This window comes from Tachyglossus aculeatus, chromosome 18, assembly GCF_015852505.1.
Source record: "Tachyglossus aculeatus isolate mTacAcu1 chromosome 18, mTacAcu1.pri, whole genome shotgun sequence".
Taxonomy (NCBI): Eukaryota; Metazoa; Chordata; class Mammalia; order Monotremata; family Tachyglossidae; genus Tachyglossus; species Tachyglossus aculeatus.
The window spans coordinates 18,431,758-18,458,762 of record NC_052083.1 but is presented as its reverse complement, the minus strand read 5'-3'; the positions used below and the strand labels follow the sequence as shown (position 1 = coordinate 18,458,762).

Genomic DNA, 27,005 nt, shown 5'->3' with positions numbered 1-27,005 from the left:
GCATGGCACATAGTCAGCACTTAACAAATGCCATCATCATCATTATTATTACTATTATTATTATAGAGAATAAGGTGGCCCAGGGCTGTGGAGTTGATGGAGTGGGGAACTCAAAGACTAAGACAAAGTAAACTTAGGATACTTGTTCAAATGAATCTTTGGCTTTTGAACAAAGATTTCCTTTTTAACATTCACATCCTTGCACAATGTAACAGGTCAGTCTTTTTCCCAGAGGACTGGGAATAGGAAAGCCAGGCCATGCCTTTTGTAAGAATCACTCTGAATGTTGTAACGGTAAAAGTATCCACAGAATGGAAAAACTCAGTTTTAGACATTCCAAGAACTAAAAGACAACCAAAAGGAAAGAATTCAAGACTTCCTGTCACAGGGCAATTAACAAGGCTGTGTCGTGAAGAATCCTTAAACAATTCCACCAGCGTCACTTTGGGGCCAGACTCAATAGCAAGTGGCAAGAGAAGACCAGGAACAATGACGTTCTGGAATGTAGTGAGACTCCTAGCATCGAAGCTATGCTCACTTTACTAGATCTACATGGGTGGGACATGTGAGGAGCATGAGTGACAGCAGGATACTAAGCATCTATTGAATGGAGAGCTGAAATTGGGAAAAGAAAACAGAGGGAAGAGGAAAGGTTTTAAGGACACAGTAAAACAATGCCTCAACCCAGGTGGGAATCAATCGATGAAGGTGGACTTCGAGAGTGAAGAGGCAAATGCTCAGGAGTAAACAGAGAGCTGGGTTGATGTGAAGGCCGGCCACTGTTTATATATAAAAAGATGGGCTTTTGTCACCAGAGCGTCAGTCACACCTGTTCTGTGTTCTCCACAGTGGGGAGAGGGAAGATGAAGGAATGGCTTCTCCTCAGCCACAGCAGTTCAGGAGGGAAATCACTGCCTCTCTACTGAGCTGCGTCAGCCAACACTTGATGTCTAACATTCCCCGAGACAGAGACCTGCCCGCAGACACAGAGATCTCACCCTGACCAGCTGCCTCAGCCAGCCTAGGATATCTATCGTCTCTTGAGGCAGAGCACTGCCTGCAGACACAGAGATTTCACTCCACTGAGCTACCACAGCCCTTCGAGGTTATCTAATATTTCCTGGGACAGAGACCTGCCCAAGGACACGAAGATCTCTCCTTTGAGCTAGCACCATGTAATGTCGAAACCACTGCCTATCCTTGCCAGGACACAGAGATTTCCCTCCTGAACTGCTGTGGCTGAGAAGAAACCATTCTTTCATCCTCCCTCTCATTCATTCATTAATTCATTCAATCGTATTTATTGAGCACTTACTGTGTGCAGAGCACTGTACTAAGCGCTTGGGAAGTACAAGTCGGCAGCATATAGAGATGGGCCCTACCCAACAACAGGCTCACAGTCTGGAAGCATCAACTTGAAGCATTTTGCAACCTGTAGTAATTGTACAATTTCTACTCTACCACCTCTGAAATCCTTCTATATGGCAACAATTTTCTCACTTATCTTCTCTCCCACACGCCTCCTCTTTGCAAATCTGTCTTGCACTCCAATAGTGATCTCCGATCTTTTGATCGGTACTAATCTGTTTGAGCCCGTCATACCCCGTTTAGACTCCATACACAAACAACCTTCCTTTGATTCACAAATTGATGCCCTCAACCCCCTCCTCTCTACTGAACTCAACTCACTCGCTTCCCTATCCCATTGCTGATCTGACACGATGATCTGAAAGCACTAGATAATCTGAACAGTCTTATTTCTTTCACTCCTGTGTTTGAACTGCAAATCACTGCTGGCAGAAATCTGGATATCCATCTGACTCTGTCTATCTCACCTTCATGTCTCTCTGTTTTAACTTTAGCCTCTCTTTCATCTGGCAACATTATTTTTCCATCCTTGTTGATGCCCAGATCCATTGCCCTCAACAGATGTTTCAGGTGTTTTTGTGGGTTCTAATCCTGGCTTAGCCACTTGTTTTGCTGTATGACCTTGGGTGAATCACTTCACTTCTCCAGGCCTCAGTTGCCTCATCTGTAAAATGAGGATTAAGTTGGTGAGCCCCACGTGGGACAGGGACTGTGTCCAACCTAATTTGCTAGTATCCACCCCCGTGCTTAGTAGAATGCCTGGCAAATAGTATGCAATTAACAAATACCATAATTATTGATTGTTATTATTAGATGTTTAACTCGTGCCTCAAATTCCCTGCTACGTGCCTCTCCATCTTCTGCCCCTAATGAACTAGACACATTTTATTGACAAAATTGAAACCATCATGCATGATTTCCCTAAAACCTCTTTAGTCCCACCCTCCCCATGCCCCTTCTTTGACTTACCCATCTTTCCCAGTAGTATCTTCAGGGAAGATATCCCATCTCCTCTCAAAATCCACCCCCTCCTGAAACCCCATCCTTTTATACCTTATCAAAACATTTGCCACCTCCCTTCTCCCTTTCCTAACTGCCATCTTCAACTGTTTGCTTTCCAATGGCTTCTTCCCCACAGCACTGAAACATGCTCTTTACCCCCTTTCTTAAAAAAAAAAAACCCTCCCTTGACCTGATGGCTCCCTGCAGTTATCACTCCATCTCCCTGGTACAATTGCTCTCCAAACTCCTTGAGTGAGTTGTATAGACCTGCTGTCTCTGCTTTCTCTCCTCCAATTATCCCCTGGATCCCCTTCCAATCTGGCTTCCACCCACCGCACTCCGAGGAACCTGCCCTCTCAAAAGTTACCAGTGATCTCCTTTTTTCCAAATCCAATGGACTCTAAATCTCTAGTTGTGGAAATCCCTCAAGGATCACCTCTGGGTCCCCTTTGTCTATACCCACTCCCTTGGAGAACTCATTTGCTCCCATGGCTTCAAATAAAATCTCTTGGCAGGTGATTCCCAAATCTACATTTCTAGCCCTGATCTCTCTCCTTCTGCTTTCAAGACATCTCTGTTTGGATGCCCCGCTGACACTTCAAATGTAACCTATCTGAAACAGAACTCCTCATATTCCCACCCAAACCACGTCATCCAACTAACATTCCCATCACTGTAGACAGAACCACCATGCTCCCTGTCTCACAGTCCATAAACTTGGCATTACCCTCAACTCATCTCTTTCATTTAACCCACATTTGCAATCTGTCACCAAATCCATAGGGACCAACCTTCTCAACACAACAACGAAAATCCACACTTTCATCTCCAACCAAATTGCCACCACTAGGTCCAAGCACTTATCCTATCCCACCTTGACTACTGAATCAACCTCTTTGTTGACCTTCTTGACTTCTGTCTCTCCCTGTTCCAGTCCTTACTTCATTCTGTTGTCTGGATCATTTCTCTACAAAAACTGTTCAGTCCATATTTCCTCCCTCCTCAAGAATCTCCAGTGATTAGCCATTCACCTTCACATCAAACAGAAGCTCCTTGCCTTTGGCTTTAAAGCACTCAATTATTTTGCCCCCACTTATCTTACCACACTGATTTAATACTGCAATCCAGCACATTCACTTCACTCCTCTAATAACAACATACTCGTTTATTTTAGTCTCACCACCGACCCCTCTCCCACATCCTATCTCTGGTCTAACATACCTTCCCTCTTCATATCTGACAGACAATCCCTCTCCCCACCTTCAAACCTTCATTGATCAAACAATCAATTAATCAATGATGTTTTTTGAGTGCTTACTTTCTGCAGATCACTGTACTAAATCCTCGGGAGAGTTCTATATAACAGAGCTGGTAGTCAGGTTCCCTGCCCACAGTGAGTTTACATTCCAGAGGGGGATAAAGACAGTAATATGAATAAATAAATAAATTACAGATGTGCACATAGCTGCTGTGAAGCTGAGGGAGGGGTGAATAAAGGATAAAAATTCAAGTGCAAGGGTGACACAGAAGGGAGTGGAAGTAGAGGAAATGAGGGCTTATTAAGAGAAGACCTCTTGGAGGAGATGTGAATTTAATTTAAAATCCCATCTCCTCCAAGGGGCCTTGCTCAATTAAACCCTCATTTCCCTTACTCCTTCTCCCTTCTGCATCACCCTTGCACTTGGATTTTCATCCTTTATTCACCCCGCTCTCAGCCCTACATCACTTACGTACATTACTGGGAAATTTGTCTCCCAACTCTTTTGCACTGCACTCTCCCAAGAGCTTAGTGCAGTGCTGTAGTTACACAGTAAGCCCTCAATAAATCCAATTGGTTCATAGATTGATGTTTTGATTGCTTAAGAAGAAAGTTACCTTCTTTTGGTAAAAAAAAGTCCCCATGGAACGAGAAACAAAGAGGCAAAATAAATGGGGAAACAGAAAGGCCTAGTGAAAAGAACACAGGCCTGGGTGTCAAAGGTCCTGTGTTTTAATCCTGGCTCTGCCACCTGTCAGCTGTGTGACCTTGGGCAAGTCATTGGGTAGGGACTGTCTCTATATGTTGCCAATTTGTACTTCCCAAGCGCTTAGTACAGTGCTCTGCACATAGTAAGCGCTCAATAAATACGATTGATGATGATGATGATGATTAACTTCTCCGTGCCTCAGTTCTCTTTTCTGGGAAATGGGGATTCAACCACTGCTCTCCCTCCTATTTAGACTGGAAGACCCATGTGGGACCTCATTATCTTGTATCTATTCTAGTGCTTAGTACAGTACTGGGTCCTCAGCAAGAACTTTACAAATACCACAATTATCATTTTTACAAAAGAGAAAACAACTCCACAGACATTAAGAATGAAAAATCAAAGAGACAACCTTTTTTGTGTGGCCAAATTTGTGAAGATGCAGAGGTGAGAATTTCAATGAAGCAGTGTGGCCTAGTGGAAAAAGCACAGAATTGAGAGTCAGAGTCCTTGGGCACATCACTTAACTTCTCTGTGCCTCAGTTCCCTCATCTACAAAATAAGAATTCAATGCCTGTTGTCCCTCCTGTGAGCCCCGAATGGGACCTGATGATCTTGTGTCTACCCCAGTCTTTAGTACAGTGCTTGACATATAGTAAGTCCTTAACAAATATCATTATTATTACTATTATTGTTATCAACATCATCATTGTCATTGTTGTCATCACCATTCTTATTAATGCTGATAGTAGTAACAAATTAATTTTTAGACAAGGCACCACCCCAAAAGTATTTTCCTACATTTTTATACTTTTTAGAAGGCGGAGGGCCCTTAATGTTCCTTTGACTTCCCAATTTCCATCGGTGAAAGGTCAGTAGGTTTTTTTAAAAGAAGAACTAGACAAGTAAACTGTGGTTAGACTTTCCTGACATCACAAGCCTGCAAGCCATTGAGTTGTCCTTAGACATGTCTGCTCGTGGAGACATGAAAAGAAATATTGATATTTTCAGAGTAAGATACTTGTTTTGGGATGGTTCAATTTTTACAACATTTATTTGCAAAGAAACAGGGGCTGAGTCAGAAAACTATTATAGGCAGGAATGAGAGGACCTGGAATCATTTTTGGTTTATCAAAACATCCCAAATATTTTTTTTAAAGATATTTTTGGTTTGGCAAGATGCACACATTTGTTGTGCCAAGCTCTTTCCTGCTTAGTTTTTAAATTCATATCTACTTCAAACAAAATGTAAATCGATATAATTATGTTCATCCCTTAAAACGTTTCTTTTTTTAAAGTTATTTGAAGTGATAAGTTTGTAGGGTAATGGGATGGTTAAAGGTGCTAATCAAAAATATTATTTTATTTGGATTTTTTTTTCTTCTGAGTCTGGAACCCCCATTTAGTCAGTCATAATCAAAATTCAAATCGATATGCTCCAGGATTTGGTTCTGCATTTATATGCATTTGTATGCTTTTATTTTTAGTTGAGAAGCTAATAGGCAGAGCTCTGTCCTGGGAGTCAGAGGACGTGGGTTCTAATCATGAATCCATCACTTGTCTGCCATTTGAGTTTGGGAAGATCAGTTAAGTTTTCTGCAGTTCAGTTTCCTCATCTGTAAAACGGGGATTAAGAATCTATTTTCCCTCCTATTTAGACCGTGAGCCCCATGTGGAATGACGATCATCTCTGATTTGATTGTATTCTATCTACCCCGATGCTTATTACACTGCTTGGCACATAGTACGCGTTTTTCAAGCAACACAATTATTATCACCCTTCAAATTCAAAGATACTAGTGACAGGGTAGTTCACCAGTGTGTGCATTTGCCTCTTCATGTAGTGTTGCATGTTTGTAATGTAAGTCTCTTAACTTCTCTGGGCCTCAGTTATCTCATCTGTAAAATGGGGATTAAGACTGTGAGCCCCCCGTGGGACAATCTGATTACCTTGTAACTTCTGCAGCACTTAAAACAGTGTTTTGCACATAGTAAGTGCTTAATAAATGCCATCATTATTATTATTTATTATTATTAATGCCTTGCACTGTTTGCTCCTTCGTCTGTATGTCTCTCTCTCCAGGTGACACTTTTGTTCAAAGGGAACCACTTCCTTTTGGATGGGGGAGTGCCATTCAGGTCTATCCTAAGCAGTCAGAGACTTTGCTTTACCAATCCATTTACCAGTACTCTAGAGTGTAAGCTTGATGTGGGCAGGGAATGTGTCTATTTGTTTTGTTTTTGTCTGTCTTCCCTCCTTCTAAACTGTGAGCCCATTGTTGGGTAAGGACTGTCTCTATATGTCACCAATTTGTACTTCCCAAGCGCTTAGTACAGTGCTGTGCACACGGTAAGCACTCAATAAATACAATTGAATGAATGAATGTTGCCAATCTGTACTTCCCAAGGGCTTAGTACAGTGCTTTGCACACGGTAAGCATGCAATAAATACGATTGAATGAATGAATACTCTGCTATATTGTGCTCTCCCAAGTGATTATAGTACTCTGCTCACAGCAAGCACCCATTAAATACGATTGACTAATTGCCATGTTCATGAAATGCTTCCTCTGATGGGCAAGTCACTGATCTTACCAAATACCACAATTAATTCTTGCTTTCATTTCCCCATTTCAGCTCTCCATACAGCAGCTGTTGGGTATCCTGCGATCACTTATTCTCCTCACAACTCTGGCCCAGCCTGGCTGTATTAAGGTGAGCATAGTTTTGATGCTAGGAGACGGACTACTTTTCAGAACTTCCCAGCGCGTGAACGTATCTTTGCAGTTGATATTGAGTCTGGCCATTAAGTGGTGGAACTGCTCAAGGAGCTAAATGTGGCACCTGGATATGGTGAAAGTCTCACAACTGTACACTACAGTTCGGTAAGCCTTGAGTTTGGTCTAAAACTTGTTTCCCAACTGCCACTACACTGTTTGGCAGTCTCGCAAAGGATGTTTTGGCCTTCTTGGTTCTATTTCTGTCTCCTAATCTACCATAACATTGTTGGATGTTGGCTGACTAGTATCTCCTTAGAGGAGGCATTTGAGGACTGAGATCTCAATTCATCTCGGGGGAAAATACTTGAATGAGCTCCACAATGGTGGAGACATAGTGGGGGAAGTGATCAGCGCTCCCAGCTCTCCAGACAGTGCCCCTCCACCCCCAGGTAGGGAGGACCTTTATCTTTGCTTAGGTGTTTACTAGCTGTCTCTGCCAAACTCACCCTAAACCAATATCCCAGCTGCCTGTTAAGTCCAGCAGCAAATTCAGTGAAATTTTCAGTGTGAACGTATTAATTTAGAGGAGCCTTGGGAAGCAGGGAGAACCAAGATAGAAAGAGAGACAGAGAGTGCCCTATAGAGTTTGAATCTGAGATGAAACAGGGCATTAGCCTCTTCCTTTTTCTCTTGCTTTCCTCTCTTCCCTAAATTGTACTTGAAATTCAATCCCCGGTGTAAAATTGCTCTTGCCTCTTCCCTTCATTTTTCTCCCTCTCAGAGCCCCTGTTATGAATCCAAACCAGTGGACAGAGCTGGGCACATTTGGGGTATGCCACAGGCAGCCTTTGGTTTCCCATCAGAAGCCACAATGTCCTTATGTTGTTTTTGTTGTTTGCCTATCCAATGGATCAGACCTCAATCAGGAGTGTACAAAAAGAAATCATTTCAAGCAGATTCATTTTCAGAATCATCTGGCGGAAATGCTTTGTTGCTTACCACGAGGTGATAGTTATTGCAAGGAGAGGAGTTCCAGGTAAGATGGAAAGAAAAGGTTTCATCGAGAGACAAATAGGAAGAATGAATAAGATGTAATTACAATTATAAGTCCGATCAATCAACCATATTTATTGAAGGCTTGTATGCTGTAGTGTATACAGTACGGTATTGAGTGCTGTGTTGTGAGCAGAGCACTATTTTAAGTGCTTGGGGAGGGCAATATAACAGAGTTGGTAGACACTTTCCCTGCCCACAATGAGCTTGCAGTCTAGAGTACCACCTTACTTCATTTATTCATTCAGTTGCATTTATTGAGCACTTACTGTGTTTAAAGCGCTGTACTAAATTCTTGGGAGAGTACAATATAGCATTAAACAAGATAACGATAAGCTTACAGCCTAGTCCAATTGGTTAGAGAACTGCTGAGAAGATGTTGCGAATTACAGTACCTACTCTCACATATGGCAAGGAGCATGTTTAATATCCATTCCAAATGGACTAAGCATGATTGCTACAATGGAATAATTACTGGATGGATGATATCGTATTCACTCAGCTCCAGTTAAGCTGATACACACCACATTGAATCTCTTAAAATACAATGTCATACCCAAGTTTAAAAATTCAGTTGGGTATGAAAATTCAGCTCTTTGGCAATGCTGCCGGCATAATTGAAGTGAGAATTGACACACTAAGTAAATTAGTAATTGTACCAGAATGTGTTTCTCTTTAATTCAGAGCAGCTGAATATGTGGTACTCAAACAGTGATCACATTCCATCCTTAGAGGCTTTTCTAATGTCATGGGTTGGAATATGTTTCTAGGTTTTTCATTTTGTTATTCAAACTTTGTTTTTTTTCCTACTGCCCTTTGAATAAGTATTGACATTCTGGACAAATATTAAATTGGATGAAAATATTCTGTTCCGTAAAATTATCCACAGTAGTAATTTTCAGAGACTGTCTTCAAGGATGGAGATCTCAATTTGATATCTGGCTAAAGAAATTTTCATCTTTCCAGTTATTACATGATGGGATCTTTTGTGGGTAGCCTAGTGAGTTATTTATTCCATTTATAAATCTGAGAGGAAGCCCAAGGCCATTCTGGGCTGTAAGTCAGAAAGCTAGAGAATTTGCTCCATCTGCTCAGTAAATACAATTGATCGAGTGAACCCTGGTTTTCTGTATTGCTACAAACAAGATAGGTCACAAGCATGAATCCATGAATTTGTATCTACCCTACTGTGACATTAGAAAAAGGACTTAACTCTAGCTCTTAACTCTTGGGAGAGAGACCCTTTAGAAATTGCAAGGAGTTAGTAAAGTCTGCAAGCATATAAATGGCTTTGAGGACTTAGATGAAAGATTCCAGAGAGACTAATTCTCTTAAGGTTGTCCTGTAGTGACCCACTCTTTAACAACCACTTTACATCAGACTACCTGCATAAACCAGCTTGTAAAGTTTATTGCAGTTCCCTAGGTAAGCCTGGATGAAAGCCTTTACCTTAAGCTCAGGGACTAATTAAGCCATGTTATTTAAATGTAATTCATTTCATGTTGTTAATCATTTGGAATTTAATAACGAGGCAAATGCCCAACAAATATCAAATAGGAACGTGTTTCCTTTTGAAAAAGTTCAAAGTTTTGCTGCAGTTCTCCAGGTTCAGTAATCAATAGATCAATCGAAGGTATTATTTGGGGCCTTAATGTGTGAAGATCACGAGCTAAACACTTGAAAGAGTGAATATTAGCAGAGGGGGTAGACTCGTTCCCTGCCCATGAGGAGTTTATGATTTAGAGGGGGAGGCGGGCCTTAAAATTAATTATGGTTATGTACATAAGTGCCCAAGTGCTTAAAGAGTACAGATCCAAGTTCATAAGCAATGCAGAAGGGAGAGGGGGTAGTGGAAATGAGGGCTTAGTCAAGGAAGGCCTCTTGGAGGAGGTGTGATTTTAGTAAGGCTTTGAAGGTAATAATGATAATGATGGCATTTATTAAGCGCTTACTATGTGCAAAGCACTGTTCTAAGTGCTGGAGTAGATACAAAGTAATCAAGTTGTCCCACGTGGGGCTCACAGACAATCCCCACTTTACAGATGAGGTAACTGAGGCCCAGAGAAGTTAAGTGACTTGCCCAAAGTCACACAGCTGACAAGTGGCAGAGCTGGGATTTGAACCTGTGACCTCTGACTCAGGGACAGTGATGATCTGCCATAAATTGGAGGGGAGGGAGTTCCAGGAAAGTGTCCCCAGCATGAGAGATGAGATCGAGGTAGGGTGAGTCAAGTTTAAAAACTACCTTCAAATCATTGCCAACCACCTTTAGGCATAAGAGCAGGTTTTCTGGTGTCCACCAATAATTGAAGAGAGCATAATATGAATCACGCATGCTACGGTAAAATTTAATAATGGGTGAATCTTAAAAAGGTTTGAAGTTTTCATTTGCCTAACTATCCATCATTTTGTAATTATGCAACAGCTGCCTAGAAGTATTATGGAAACCAGATGTCTCCTCAGATTGCCAGTGCTTAAATTTTGGCATCTTGTTCTACAGAGCACAGTCTTTGGTTCCTCAGATCTTTTGGCCTTTCCCAGTCTGCTTAGAACCAGGAAGTTATAAGATGCACGAATGAGAAGTCACAGGAGAATGTGACTCCAAACCCCCAAGGGTTCAGATTCAGTTCATTTTGAGTTTAGGGTGATGATTGAGGCCATTTATCATTATATCTGAAAAGTTTATCAGTTCCTTAGAAGTGATGAGCTCATTTATATTAGTTTTATTTAATTTATGGTTTGCTTATGGGTGCAATAAAAACTCGCAAAGTTATCTAATTGCTTAAAATAAAAAGAAAACATCTTTGTAAATTCACAGCTGAAAGGCCTGCCACTCTCCTGCCTCTCTACCAGTCACCTAGCTCTAGCCCAGTAGTTTAAAGTATGCCGCCTCTTATGAGGGGAGCTGAAAAGGTCTATGCTTAAATGACTTCCCCATGTATGTATGTAGCGATGTCGGCATCACTGACGTAGGTTTATAGAAATTACCTCTTGGTATTCTGATCTTCCCAAAGATTCTGTTCCACAAGAACAACCCCTCTCTACGAAGGTCTGGCTGTGGTATTTTTTTTTCCAGCGTACCTCTACCAATTGAGACTGGGTTTCAATCAGTCTAAAACATTCATGCTGCCCTTCTTGCTGGTCTTTGTCTCTTTTCCCTCACAATTTAGCAGCTACTTTTGTTCCCGGTTGCCAACTGGTTGCCTCACAATTTTTCCACCTGCAAGACTGCTTTGCAATGAGGCTTATCTCAGTTCTCATGAACACTGTATTCCAGGTCTTTGCTGTTGTTATTCTGTCTTGCCATTTGATGTTAAGTGTGGCTTATAAGTAGCATGGAGGTAGAGGTATTGTCATGTTAGCACATATTTCTGTTAGCTGATGTAGGGTTTTCCGGGTGTGGGTTGGCACATAATCTCAGTCTTCCTTAATAATAAGAATGGTAATAATAGTGGTATTGGTTAAAGCAGGCACTGTATTAAACGGTGGGGTAGATACAAGGTAATCGAGTTGGACACAGTCTCCATCCCGTATTGGGCGCGTGGTCTTAATCCTTATTTTACAGATTCATTCATTCATTCATTCATTCAATCATATTTATTGAGCGCTTACTGTGTGCAGAGCACTGTACTAAGCGCTTGGGAAGTACAAGTTGGCAACATATAGAGACGGTCCCTACCCAACAGTGGGCTCACAGTCTAGAAGGGGGAGACAGAGAACAAAACAAAACATATTAACAAAATAAAATAAATAGAATAAATATGTACAAATAAAATAAATAGAGTAACAAATACATACAAACATATATACATATATACAGGTGATATACATGTATACCAGTGATATACATATATACAGATGAGGTAACTGAGACAAAGAGAAGTGAAGTGACATGCCCAAGGTCACCCATCAGACAAGTGGCAGAGCCGGGATTAGAACCCACGTCCCTCTGACTCCCAGCTCCGTGCTCTATCCACTAGACAATGCTGCTTCCCTTTAGGCAGCGTGGCTCAGTGGAAAGAGTACAGGCTTGGGAGTCCGAGGTCATGGGTTCAAATCCCGGCTCCGCCACCTGTCAGCTGTGTGACTTTGGGGAAGTCACTTAACTTCTCTGAGCCTCAGTTCCCTCATCTGTAAAATGGGGATGAAGAATGTGAGCCCCACGTGGAATAACCAGATCACCTTGCATCCTCCCCAGAGCTTAGAACGGTGCTTTTCACATAGTAAGCGCTTAACAAATGCCATTATTATTATTATTAGGTATATTGGCAGTTGTTAATGCTGCATTCACCTCTCTGGGTCGCATCTGGAGAGTTTCCAGTACTCTACCAGTCTCGACTATGGGATGGAGAGTCAAGCAGAGGCCTACCCATTCCATCCCTAGCTTGGGCAGTGGCAAGCCAGTGGAAGGCAATCTGCTACAAGTCAAAATTCACCCGGGCTGGGCAGCAGCGGCATGGGAGAGATTCGAGGGTGGAGACTCAGTTTACTGTGCGAAAGGAGGCAATGGTAAACCAATTCCGTATTTTTACCAAGAAAACTCAATGGATACACGACCAGACGATTGCAGATGGAGGTGGGGTGTTAGGAGATAGATGTGTCCATGGCGTCGCTATGGGTCAGAAACAACTTGGCAGCACAAGACAACAACAAATGCTATATCGACTCTGAAACATGTTTCTTAATCAACTCCTTGTCTTCATGTTTGGTGTGTGTGTATCTGCCTATGTGTGAATGTGCCTTCAAAGCCAAGCGATCAACATATGGTAGCTACCAGATACTCTCTCTAAAATAATAATAATAACAATGGCGTTTGTTAAGCACTTACTGTGTCCCAAGCACTGTTCTAAGCACTGGGGGGGCGGTACAAGGTAATCAGGTTGTCCCATATGGGGCTCACAGTCTTCATCCTCATTTTACAGATGAGGTAACTGAGGCACAGAGGAGTCACACACCTGACAAGTGGCAGAGCTGGAATTAGAACCCATGACTTGACTCCCAAGCCCGGGCTCTTTCCATTGAGCCATGCTGCTTTGTTTGATGTTCGATGCTACTCATAACTGCTGCTCAGTTTGAAGTACTGATTATGCAAGATGCTAAATCCTGGACTGATTTTATATGCATATAATCCATACGCATCCTAGGAAGGCATATAGTGTACTGAAAACAGCAACCAACCAGGAGAAAAAAGAAAGGGAAGGATGCTGCTACCTATAGTCTTAGGCATAGTAACAAACTGTTAATCCTTAAAAGTTAGATAAAAGTTAATCCTTAAGCAATGAGGCTGCACAGACCCCTCATCTCCACCCAAATATGTATCCAAATATTTGTCTATCCATAGCCATCCATTTGGGTGGCAAAATTGATGATTATTTTGTGTGATCTGGACAGCTACATATGTATGTGGACTAATTCAGTTGGTCCTCCTCCTCGTTGACCCTGACACTTGGCTCACTCCAGAAAAAACATTCTCCCCTACAGATCTTTCCCCAGGGAGCCTCCCCGCAACTCCTGGTGGGAGGAGAAAGAGACTATGCCCTTCCATCACTTCTATTCTCTTGTTTTGAAGCCACTACACCCTAAAATTACTAGTTCCGGAAATCTGTTCCCCTTGTGGCCCCACCTCCAATTTTATGAGCAATTTTGATGCCTTTCTCAACTCCTTTCTTCTCCTCTGCTACCCTGATCTTTGGGGACTTGAATATCAACATCTGTGTTCCTCTCTGAGACCCCATCTGCTTGCTTCCACTCACTCCTCAATTCCACAGACCTCTAGTCCCACCATACATCATCCACTCGCCAACTTGGACATACACTGAATCTCATCGTCACTAGTTATTGTTCCATTTTTAACCCAACCCACTCTGAAATTCCACTCTCCAACAAGAGCCTCCTGATCTGCCCTGTCTCCCCACAGATTCCCCAGAATATTTTTCTCGGAAAAATCTCCAATCGTTCAATCTTCCCCACTTATTGCAAACCACTTTGACCCTCCCTCTTCCTCACTTTCCCTGACTTTCTCTCACTTGGTGCACAAATCAACATTACCTTCTCCGCTGAACTAAAATCTTGTATTCCCAATCCCCGATTAATCTTGCACCACCAAGACCCAGCCCTAGATCACCTCCAAAGTTTGTTCCTTTTAGTAATAATAATAATGGCATTTGTTAAGTGCTTACTATGTGCAAAGCACTGTTCTAAGTGCTGGGGAGGATACAAGGTGATCAGATTGTCCCATTTGGGGCTCCCAGTCTTCATCCCCATTTTATAGTTGAGGTAACTGAGGCCCAGAGAAGTCAATGACTTACCCAAAGTCACACAGCTGACAAGTGGAGGAGCTGAGATTTGAACCCATGACCTCTGACTCCTAAGCCCTTGATCCTTCCATTGAGCCTCGCTGCTTCTCTTTTGCTCCCACACTCGTGTTGTGAAGTGATGCTGACAAAAGTTCAAAAGCCAGGACAACTTTGATCACTTATAATCCTTCCTTACTTGATATAACTCTACCTTATCTTCAGCCCAATATCTTTACTTCTCCTTCTTGTCGCCACCAATTATTCCAGACCTTACTTTTCTCTTGAAAGTTCACCCACACCCAGCCCCACAACACTTCTAGATGTATTTTTATACTCTTCCAATTTCCCCTGTCTGTAAAATAAATTAAATCATTCTAATGCCAGTCTCCACCTCTAAACTGTCAGTTCCTTGTGGGAAAGGATCCTGTCTACCCACTCTACTGTATTGTACTCAGCCAAGTGCCTAGTATGGTATTCAGCACACGGTAACAACTTAATAAATACCTTTGGTTGACTGATTTTTTATTGCTCTGCACAAAGTAAGCGAACGATAAATACAACTGATTGGTGGAAATCCCACTTCCTCTACTTCCCTCTTTCTCGTCCTTGTTGATCTGGCCAACTATTTTTACAGACCAAATTGAAACCATTGATTGTGAGCTCCCCAGTGTCTTCCCACCACCTCTCCAAGTACTTCCAACTCCCAGATTTACTCTCTCAATCTTCTCAGCCATCTCTCAAGAGGGATCAGTGGCCTGCTGACAAAATCTACTCCCTCCACTTGGATTCCAACTCTGTACCGTCTCATGTTCTCAAAACACGAGCCCAGTCTCCTTCCCTCTCTTCTGCCACCTTCAAACTCTCCCTCAGTGAGTTTTCCTATCCTTCTGCCTTTGAACATTGTCCACATACCCGCTATCCTACAAAAATATTTTCCTGAATCCTGTTACAAATTCCAGCCTCTACTCCATCTCCCCACTGTCATTTCTTTCCAAACACCTTGAATGGATGTATCCATTGCATCCACTTTCTCTGTCAATCAATGTCATATTTATTGAGTGCTTACTGTGGGCCGAGCACTAACTACTAAGTGCTTGGGAGAGTAAAATATAATAATCTATAAAGTTGATAGACACGTTTCCTGCATACAGTATACTTACAGTTTAGAGAGGGAGGCAGTCATTAATATAAATAAATACATTATGGTTATGAAGTTAAATGCTATGGGTTTGAAGGAGGGATGAATAAAGGGAGCAAATCCAAGTGCAAGGGTGATACAGAAGGGAGTGGGAGAAGAGGGAAGGAGAACTTAGTCAGGGAAGGCCTCTTGGAGGAATTGTGCTTTCAATAAGGGTTTGAAGGTGCGGAGAGTAATTATCAGTAGGATATGAGGAGGGAGGGCATTCCAGGCTAGACTCAGGATATGGCAGGGAGATAGAAGGGATCAAGGTACAGTGAGCAGGATGGCATTAGAGAAATAAAGTATAAGGGCTGGGTTATAGCAGGAGAGCAGTGAGGCAACTCCTCCTATAACTCCCTTGTTGATCCTGTACAATTGGTCATTCAATCAATCATATTTTTGAGTGCTTTCTGTGAACAGAGCACTACACTAAGCACTAGGAAAGTACAATTTAACAATGCAGCAGACACATTCCCTGATCACAACGAGCTTACAATGTATTTATTTATCAATAAATACATTACAACTATGTGCATATGTGCTGTTGGGCTGGGAGGGGAGATGAATAAAGGGAGCAAGTCAGGGACACCGAGAAGGGAGTGGAAGGAAAGGAAAAGAAAGCTTAATCAGGGAAGGTCTCTTGGAGAAGTGCCTTGAGCAAGGCTTTGAAGGTGGGGAGAATAATTGCCTTTCAGATGTGAGGAGGGAGGGCATCCCAGGCCAGAAGCAGCATGGCTCAGTGGAAAGAGCACGGGCTTTGGAGTCAGAGGTTATGGGATTGAATCCCAGCTCTGTCAATTGTCAGCTGTGTGACTTGAAACAAGTCACTTAACTTCTCTGTGCCTCAGTTCCTTCATTTGTAAAATGGGGATTAAGACTGTGAGCCTCCTATGGGACAACCTGATCACCTTGGAACCTTCCCAGCACTTAGAACAGTGCTTTGCACATAGTAAGTGCTTAATAAATGCCATAAAAAACATGGTTGAGAGGTCGGGAGAGAGACAGATTCATTCAATCATATTTATTGAGCGCTTACTGTGTGCAGAACACTGTACCAAGCGCTTGGGAAGTACAAGTTGGCAACATATAGAGACGGTTCCTACCCAAGGTACAGTGAGTATGTCGGCATTAGAGGAGTGATGTGTGCCCGGTGAGTTGTGGTAAGAGAGTAGCAAGGTGAGATAAGAAGGGGCAAGGTGATAGACTGCTTTAAAGCATTACTTTTCATTTCCCTGGGATTGCTCTCTTGAAGGTCACCAATGATCTCATACCTGCCAAACTGAATGAATTTAATTTGATTCACTACCTCTCTGCCTGATCATTCTCAGTCTCTTTCATAAGGTCATCCTCTGTCTTGAACACTCTGATGTTGGTCCACCTCAGAGTTCTCTTCTGGGATCTCTTATCTTCTCAAATTTTACTCACTCCTTTGGGGAGCTTGTAGCCTTCTGCGGCTTCTACTACCTACCATTAGAGAAGCAGCGTGGAGCAGTGGAAAAAGCACAGGCTTTGGAGTCAGAGGTCAGGGGTTCAAATCCCGGCTCCGCCAATTGTCAGCTGTGTGACTTTGGCCAAGTCACTTAACTTCTCTGGGCCTCAGTTCCCTCATCTGTAAAATGGGGATTAAGACTGTGAGCCCCCCGTGGGACAAGCTGATCACTGGTAACCTCCCCAGTGCTTAGAACAGTGCTTTGCACATAGTAAGCTCTTAATAAATGCCATCATTATTATTATTATCATTATTATTACTACTATGCAGGTGGCTCCCTTATCTATCCCTCGAGCCCTAATGCCTCTCCTCCTATACAATGTCACAGTGTTTCTTCCCATACCAGTTGACAACATGGCCATCCCCCTGTCTCCGAAGCCCTCGACCTTGGCATTATCCTTGATCCCGCCTATTCTTTCAGCCACCATATTTAATCTGTGGCCAAATCCTGCCTGTTTTTCCTCCACCACACTTCCAAGAATCTCTCCAATGCTGGTCCAGCCTCTCGTTATTTCCCCCACCTAGACAACTACATCAGTCTCCCAACTGATTTTTCTGCCTCATTCATTCATTCATTAATTCAATCGTATTTATTGAGCGCTTACTGTGTGCGGAGCACTGTACTAAGCGCTTGGGAAGTACAAGTTGGCAACATATAGAGATGGTCCCTACCCAACAGCAGGCTCACAGTCTAGAAGGGGGAGACAGACAACAAAACATGTTAACAAAATAAAATAAATAGAATAAATATGTACAGGTAAAATAGAGTAATAAATATGTACAAACATATATACATATATACAGGTGATGTGGGGAGGGGAAGGAGGTGAGGTAGGGGGTTGGGGAGGAGGGGAAGAGGAACAAGGGGGCTCAGTCTGGGAAGGCCTCCTGGAGGAGGTGAGCTCTCAGTAGGGACTTGAAGGGAGGAAGAGAGCTAGCTTGGCAGATGTGTGGAAGGAGGGCATTCCAGGCCAGGGGGAGGACATGGGCCGGGGGTCGACTGCAGGACAGGCGAGAACGAGGTACAGTGAGGAGGTTAGCCGCAGAGGAGCGGAGGGTGCGGGCTGGGTTGGAGAAGGAGAGAAGGGAGGTGAGGTAGGAGGGGACGAGGTGATGGAGAGCCTTGAAGTCGAGAGTGAGGAGTTTTTGCCTGATGCATAGGTTGATTGGTAGCCACTGGAGATTTTTGAGGAGGGGAGTAACATGCCCAGAGCGTTTCTGCACAAAGACGATCCGGTCAGCGGCGTGAAATATAGATTGAAGTGAGGAGAGACAGGAGGATGGGAGATCAGAGAGGAGGCTGATGCATTTCTCCCCTCACCAGTCCAAACCTGCATCATTGTTCTAAAACCTTGTTTGGAACACACCTTCCACTTGCCAAACACCACAAGTTATCCATTCCTCCCTGTTACAAGCAGAAATTCCTCATCATTGATTTAAAGTCACTCAATCAAGTATCTCCTTCCCAGTCAACCACAGCTCAGATTCTTCATTCCTCTCAAGCCGACCTACTCGTTGTGCCTCTTTTTATCTCTCTCACTGCCAACTCCTTGCTCACGTAATCTCCCCAAATGGAACGCCATCCCCTTTAATCTCAGAGAGTTCAGAGCTCTCCCACCTGCAAAGCCCTTCTGAAATCACAATTCCTCCAGAAGGCCATCCCCAATTTATTTCTAATCTCCCCAATTTAATAATCCCACTGCTGTCTGTTCAGTATTTCTCAGCCTATCCCCACAAGCATGTACATAGCTTACACAGCTTGTTACATGCTTAACCACTAACCCTTGTACATATCCTTTTTCCTTCTTCCTTCTCTTTGTAAATCCTTTTAGTGTCTGTTTTCCGCGCTAGGCTGCAAGTTACCTGAAGGCAGGGCCCATGTCTAGGCTACTATATGAAGCGATTAGCACTGGCTCTGCACACAATAGGTCCTCAATAAATCCTACTGATTGATTGATTGATTGATATTCCATCTTTAGCTGTTGGTAGGAAGTTCCTTGTTGCTTTCACGAAATGTTCTTGGAAACATGAAAGTGCGCTGAAGATCGGCAGCTGTGACAGAATTTCTCACTTATGCATTATGTGGATATAAGAGTATTTGAGAGACTTTTCCTGACAGAAAAATTCTCAACTTCAGAAAGTTAATTAGGTCAAAATACATTTGAAAAATGTGCTTTGCACATCGCTTCAACTTGCACTTAATCTACTTTCATTATGATAACTGGAACCCTGGAAATATTTTGGCATGCTGGATCAGTGGAAAGTTTTTCTAGATTAGAAAAGTCCTAACTGAGTGGTTGAGAAATAACTTGACAAAACATAACCTGCATTGAGGCGTTCCAACTTGTTGAAACTCTTTTTATTCTATGCCTGAATGACTCTTGGAACACAAAGTGAAGTGAATAATTACCTTGGCAAAAGGCAGGCTCTGCAAGGTGAATGTAATCCTGACCTCCTCTCATTGGAATCCAATAGCAAGATCCTGAATTACCAACTTAGGTCTTCCTCTTGATTCTACCTGATTTTGAATTAAAGGATCAGAGCCCCTCCAATAAGATCTACCTCTTTTTAAATAAGACAGTAAGGTGCTCATACATATGGAAATTGACCTTCCAAGTTTTAGAAAGTCAATACCCTTTTAAGTAGATTTGAGATATGAAATTTGCTTTAAGCTGAAATTGTGCTTAAATTCAATCGTATTTATTGAGCCCTTACTGTGTGCAGAGCACTGTATTAAGTGCTTAAATCTAATAGACAAAATGTCCATGGTCAGATTCTCACGTTGGGCCCTAGGCCCAAACTTTTCTCTAGCCTTTTTGTCCACTGAGCCTCGGGAGAATGGGAAGATCATCTTAGCAAAGCATAGAGGGTGGAACGGGAAAGACCATTCCTTAAGCAGGTTTTCAGGAGAAGCACAGCGGACATGCCTTCCGATTGGGTGCTGTTTGGGCATCCTGACGCTGACCCGCCCCTCTCCATGCTCAGCCCTACAGTGGGTAGCTTTTGCAGGGGAACACAGTGTAGCATGCTAGACTGGAATCTCTGGGCCTGTCGGGGGGAGATAAGTGGAGAGAGGAGAATCGAGTCGCATCTCTTTTCTTGTAAAACATGTTATGAACATTTGGAAAATGGTAAGATCATATCCTATTTCCATTTCCCTTTCACAGACTTTCGATATTGACAATTAATCCCACCCCTGACATCCTTCCACCAAAGATTTCGTCCACCCAAATGTGGAGAGATGATTACTTTAACTCGGATATTGAGTTTTAAATAAAATAGGATGCATGTTTTTCAAATGAAGTCTCATTATTCTAGCCACACCCATTATCTGTCATTCCAAATGATCTTCGCTAGGACCTGTTACTCCTTGTTATTGAGTTCTAAAATTGCTTTTTCCTCTATTAGAAATAGGAGCCAAACATGTTCCTGTATTTTCTCGGCTTGTGTGGCTAGCCTTTGGGTTTTAATTGCTCTATAAAAATGATTATCGGTCTTCTGGGAAGCGTCTCCAAAGTGGAATACTTGGATTACTGGTCTGTGAGATGTCTGACTTGATGGATTTCAAGGCCTGATACCTGGTTTATCCCTTTGTTCGAGCCTTTAATTATCTTTCCCATTACTAGGATAAAAGGTTTGTGTATGTGTATTATTTATTGAGTCACTCTCTTCCATGACTCAGCTACACATAGACACCATGGCAATAGACAACAGTCTAGGGAGTTAAATAAATAGCTAAATAGCAAAATACTATCCTGGTTGTTGGGTGTTTTCTTATTCCTTATTTCTTACAATGCTCACCGTGCCTCAGTCACTTCCATCTTGCTGCCAACTCCTCGTCCACATCCTCCCTTCCGTCCTGCGTCTCTCTCTCCCTTCATATACGTCAGACAACCATTCTCCCCAACTTCAAAGCCTTATTAAAATCACATCTTCTCCAAGAGGTCTTCCTCAACTAAGCCCTCATTTCCCCTATTCCCTCTCCATTCTTTTTTTTGCTTTTTTCGTAGCATTTGTTTAGTGGCTACTATGTTCCAGACACTGGACTAAGCACTGAGACAGATACAAGATACTCAGGTTGGACACAGACCAGGTCTGACGTGGGACTCACAATCTTAATTCTCATTTTACTGATGAGGTGACTGAGGTATTTAAGTGACTCGCCCAACATCACATAGCAGATAAGTGAGGAGTCGGGATGAGAACCTAGGTACCCTGATTCTCAGGCCCGTGTTCTTTCCTCTGGGTCACGATGCTTGCCATTCTTCATCACTTATGCCCTTAGATTTCTACTTTTTAACCTCTTGATATTCATGTCGCTCTCCACCCCACGGCACATATGTGTTTTGCTGTAATTTATTTATTCATATTAATGTCTGTCTCTGCCTCTAGACTATAAGCTCTTTATGGGCAAGGGACATTACCAACTCTGTGGGAAGCAGTGAGGCCGAGTGGAAAGAGTCTGGACGTGAGAGTCAGAGGACCTGGGTCCTAATTCTGGTCCTAATTCCAGCTCCACCACTGATCTGCTCTGGAAGCTTTTAGAAATCACTTAACTTCTCTATGCCTCAGTTTCCTCATCTATAAAATGGGGGTTAAATCCTATTCCCTCCTCCTTAGACTGTGAATTTCATGTGCAATAAGTACCATGTACAAACTGATTTTCTTCTATATACCCAAGCATTTGCAATAATAATGATGGTATTTGTTAAGCGCTTACTATGTGCTGAGCACTGATCTAACCACTGGGGTAGATACAAGGTAATCAGGTTTCCCCACTTGGGGCTAATAGTCTTAATCCCCATTTTACAGATGAGGTAACCGAGGCACAGAGAAGTTAAGTGACTTGCCCAAGGTCACACAGCTGACAGGTGGTGGAAACGGTATTAGAACCCAAGACCTCTGACTCCCAAGCCCGGGCTCTTTCCACTAAGCCTCACTGCTTCAGATGCTTAACAAATATGATTCTTCTTCTGTTATATTGTACTCTCCCAAACAATACAGTTCTCTGCACATACTAACCACTCAATAAGTAGGATTGATTGACTGATTATAGTATATCTAATTGCTAATATATAATAATAATAATAATGACATTTATTAAGTGCTTCCTATGTGCAAAGCACTGTTCTAAGCGCTGGGGAGGTTACAGGGTGATCGGTTGTCCCACGGGGGGCTAACAGTCTTAATCCCCATTTTACAGATGAGGTAACTGAGGCACAGAGAAGTTAAGTGACTTGCCCGAAGTCACACAGCTGATAAATGGCAGATCCGGGATTAGAACCCACAACCTCTGACTCCAAAGACCGTGCTTTTTTCCTCTAAGCCATGCTGCTTCTCTATCCAAAGTGATTTTCCAATATTGGGAAATGGCTCACACCTTCAGTTACTACATATGATGGCATATTTCTTCGAGTTACATTTTGAGATAGGGTTATCTAGCTAAATTATGCTTTATGTTTCCTATGACTTACAAAAAACTACCTATTATATCTAGTTCCAAGAGAAGCAGTGTGGCCTAGTGCAAACAGTATATGCCTGGGAGGCAGAGGACCTGGGTTCTAATTCCAGCTACACCGCCTGTCTGCTGTGTGACCTCGGCAAGTCACTTAACTTCTCTGTGCCTCAATGATCTCAACTGTAAATGGGGATTCAGCCTTTTTTATGGTATTTGTTAAGCACTTACTCTATATCAGGCACTGTTCAAAGCACTAGGGTGGATTACAATTAATTAATAAATAATAGCATTTATTAAGCGCTTACTATGTGCAAAGCACTGTTCTAAGAGCTGGGGAGGTTACAAAGTGATCAGGTTGTCCCACGGGGGGCTCACAGTCTTAATCCCCATTTTACAGATGAGGGAACTGAGGCCCAGAGAAGTTAAGTGACTTGCCCAAAGTCACACAGCTGACAATTGGCAGAGCTGGGATTTGAACCCACAACCTCTGACTCCAAAGCCCGCACTCTTTCCACTGAGCCACGCTGCTTCTCAAGGTAATCAGGTTGGACACAGCCCATGCCCGCCTCTGCCACGTGTCTGCTATGTGAACTTGGACAAGTCACTTCACTTCTCTGGGCCTCGGTTACCTCATCTGTAAAATGGGAATTAAAAGTGTGAGCCTCACGTGGGACAAACTGATTACCCCATGTCTACTCCAGCGCTTAGAACAGTGCTTGGCACATAGTAAGATCTTAACAAATATCATCATCATCATTATTATTATTAATTCCCACTTTACAGACTGTGAGTCTTGTGTGGGACAGGGATTGTGTCCAACCTGATTATCCTTTTTCTACCCCAGTGCTTAGTACAGAGCTTCATGAATATCATTTAAAAAAAAAATCTGGAATCTGATTTAAGAGTATGTCTGCATATCAGCAAGGTAAAACTTTGTATCCAAGAGTGTCCATTCCTCCCCTTACTCCAGATTCCTGGGGTCCAGCTGGGAAGGAAGGATGTTGCCCCTTCTCCAGGAAACTAGGGCTCCGGCCTGAGGAAGGGCTCACCCAACGGCAGCCAAGTGACGTCTGCGCAACTTTCAGAGCAACTTCAAATCCTGATCCTCCTTTTGTGTTTTGTGTTTCACTTTTCCTTAGGTTACATCACCAACCCCCACCTTTCCCCTTCCCCATTCTTCGACCGTGAGCCCCTTGGGGACTTGGGATCTTGTCTCTACCTCATCCTTATATTTCTTTCCCAGCACTTAGTACTGCGTGCATAGCACACAGTAAGCATTTAATAAATACCTGTGTTCCAGGCATGATGATCAATGCATTTGCTCCCCTGACTGCTGTGTGGTTAAAACTATTTTACCATCAAAATCTTTCAACTAGGGCATCCAAATTCCAGACCGGTTTAGGTGACTATTTTGAAAATATGACAGAAATTTAAATCAGTGGGTACCCTTTTCCCTTGATACTCTCCTCTCATTGCCTAACTTCTTACTCCCTTCGTTTTTTTTCTAAAAAAAGATTTGTTCAGCAGCACTATGTGTCAAGCACCGTTCTAAACTCTGGAGTAGATACAAAGTTAATCAAGTCAAAGGACAGAATCTTTTCCATGTGGGGTCACAGCCTAAATAGGAGGGAGAATGGGTATCGCATCCCTGTTTTACAGTTGAGGAGACTGAAGCACAGAGAAGTGATTTGCCCAAGGTCACATGGCAAGCAAGTGGCAGAGACAGGATTAGAATCCAAATCCTCTTTCTACTAGGCCTGTGCTCCTTTCACTAGGTCACACTGCTTTTCTTTAAGACCTATCCTTAATGTTTTTAAAGTCCGGGGGTGGCGAGTCCCCCTTATTCTAGCTACCTTCCTTTGCAAAAGACAATTCTGTAGATATTAAGTTGCCTGTGTTACCTTTTCCTTGGACAGATTTGGAGGGAAAATAGATTTTTAATAGGAAAAAGCTAACACCAGGCTCAGCTCAATCTATCAGTCATATTTATTGTGGGCTTACTGTGTTTAGAGCACTGAACTAAGCACATGGGAGAGTACAATATGACAGAGTTGGTAGAACCGTCTCCTGCCTGCAGCGAGCTTAGCTGTATTTCTCTGATCATCACATAATAATAATTATAATGATGGCATTTGTTAAGAGCTTACTATGTGCAAAACACTGTTCTAAGCACTGGGGGGGTTACAAGGTGATCAAGTTGTCCCACGGGGGGCTCACAGTCTTAATCCCCATTTTACAGATGAGGTAACTGAGGCACAGAGAAGTTTAGTGACTTGCCCAAAGTCACACAGCTGACAGTTGGCAGAGCCGGGATTTGAACCCATGACCTCTGACTCCAAAGCCCGGGCTCTTTCCACTGAGCCACACTGCACATGTGTTGCATGGGCTGATATAAGAATTTGAGGCAGAAATTATTGTAGAACTGTGGAAACATCTGCTCTCAACAGTCTGGGCCAGCGGAAGACCTGCGTTCTAATCCCCACTCACCACCTATCTGTTGTGTGACCTTGGACAAGTCACTTCTCTGTGTTTGTTACCTTTTTTGGAAAATGGGTGTTAAAAACCGGTTTTTAATGATGACATTTATTAAGCACTTACTATGTGCAAAGTACTGTTCTTAGTGCTGGAGAGATTACAAGGTGATCAGGCTAAATCCCATATGGGAGGGGTATTGTGTAGACCTGTTTGGCTTGCATCTAGCTCAGTGTTTAATACATTGCCTAGCACTTAGTAAAAGCTTAACAAATACCATAATAATGATGCTAATAATGATGATCATGTCATCATAGTTTAATGAGAATTTCATATTTATTTCATTATCACTTCCTTTATTGTTTCAAAGAATTGGAATGTGAAAGTTTAATGAATCATCAGCTGTGTCTCTGTTCAGTCCACAGTCTTTCATGATTTTCATGACCTCAGCAAGGTCCCCCTAGGCATTTAACTTCCCAGTATTGAGTGCTAATCTTTTTGGCCTAATCTCACAGAGGAGTCTCAAGGCTCCTGCTCATATCTTCTCTGTTTCTAGATGATAAAATTATACTATGTCCTCTCCTTCTACTGAAAGGAAAGCCACTTCCAACCTGGAGGAGAAAATACAGGGTAAATCACAGTATTGGAAAAGAAATATGCATACTTGTTTCACTAAAGCAAGAGCAGAGGTGAGGCCTAGTGGATAGAGCACAGATCTGGGAGTGAAGGACCTGGGTTCTAATCCTGGCTCCGCCACCTCTCTGCTGTGTGACCTTGGACAAGTCACTTCACTTCTCTGTGCCTCAGTTGCCTCGTCTGTGAAATAGGGATTAAGACTGTGAGCCCCCTGTGGGACAGGGACTACATCCACCCCGATTTGCTTGTATCCATCCCAGAGTTGAAGTACAATGCCTGGCACATAGTAAGTGCTTAACAAATACCGCAATTATTATAGTTAAAAGAGTTTCATAGAGAGGCAATGTGTGTATTTTATAAATGAATTATGAAAATGTAACATTTTACCTCCTCAAAGGTTTTACATTTCTAATTCTTGCCTCTTATAATAAATTAAACTTTACCAGTGTCAAATATATTTTGATAGGAGATAGAGATAAATTCCTTATATACAGTGCACTTTTGTTTGGGCCAAGCAATCTCTCACCCATATGCACTGCACTCTCTCTGGTTTTAAAAAGACTATGCTTCCTTTCCTCTTCTACGAAGACTTTGCCACGTTTTGGTTTGGATTTACCTTTGCCAGATAGCCTGACTTCCAAACCCAGTGGAAAAGTATGTTGGAAATTTGAGTTTTCCTAATCATGGTTTTGAATGTGGCTAAAGTGCGGAGTTGACGGGTGAGAGAAGATGAGTTTTAGAGTGTACACGTCTCCTCAACCTCAAAAGTGCAGTAGAGGATAAAGGAAGAGCTCTGCTCTAACATGATGAGATGATGCTAGTCAAGAGCAGGGAAAAACCCTGAAGAGGAAAGGGTAGGATTAGCTACTCAGAAGCCACTGTTTTGTTTTCCATTCAGCCCACGTTGAGTACATAGGCAGAAATCTATTTGAAAAGCTCAAATAAAGTTTAAAAATTTGGGAAAAACATCTCCAAGTTGAGGGTATAGCGTTTTCCTGAAACAATCCATGTCATTTTTAAGACAAGATGCTGGATTGGGGTGGGGGTGGTTTGTTCTAGAGGGAGATGTTGGCTTTCGTTGATCTAGCCAAGCAGCACAGGAATATGAAGTCCTAACTAATAAAATCCTCCTCCTCACAGGGACTTGCAAAACCACAAAGAGAGCGGAAACCGATAGAGCAATATTGTAACATCAAATTAGAAAATTAGAAAAGAATTATAATACAGGGTTGACGGCGAGGGAGAATGAATGCAAGTGCTCTTGTATTATCAAGACATCATCTGGAAACTGTTTTATTGGCCTGAAGGTGCAGGTGTATGGTTTGTGGAAAGCCCTATTGATTTCAAATGGAAATTCCATGTGT

At 42.5% G+C, this 27,005-nt stretch overlaps 1 long non-coding RNA gene and 1 other non-coding gene across 2 annotated transcripts; both read left to right on the top strand.

Annotated features, from left to right (window-relative positions):
- Positions 1 to 648: 648 nt before the first annotated feature.
- Positions 649 to 27,005, top strand: LOC119939943. Its single transcript, XR_005454860.1, has 3 exons — positions 649 to 688; positions 6,975 to 7,052; positions 26,782 to 27,005. It is a non-coding gene; the product is annotated as an uncharacterized LOC119939943 (long non-coding RNA).
- On the top strand, positions 12,399 to 12,536 carry LOC119940537. The gene has a single exon (XR_005455010.1). It is a non-coding gene; the product is annotated as a small nucleolar RNA SNORA7 (small nucleolar RNA).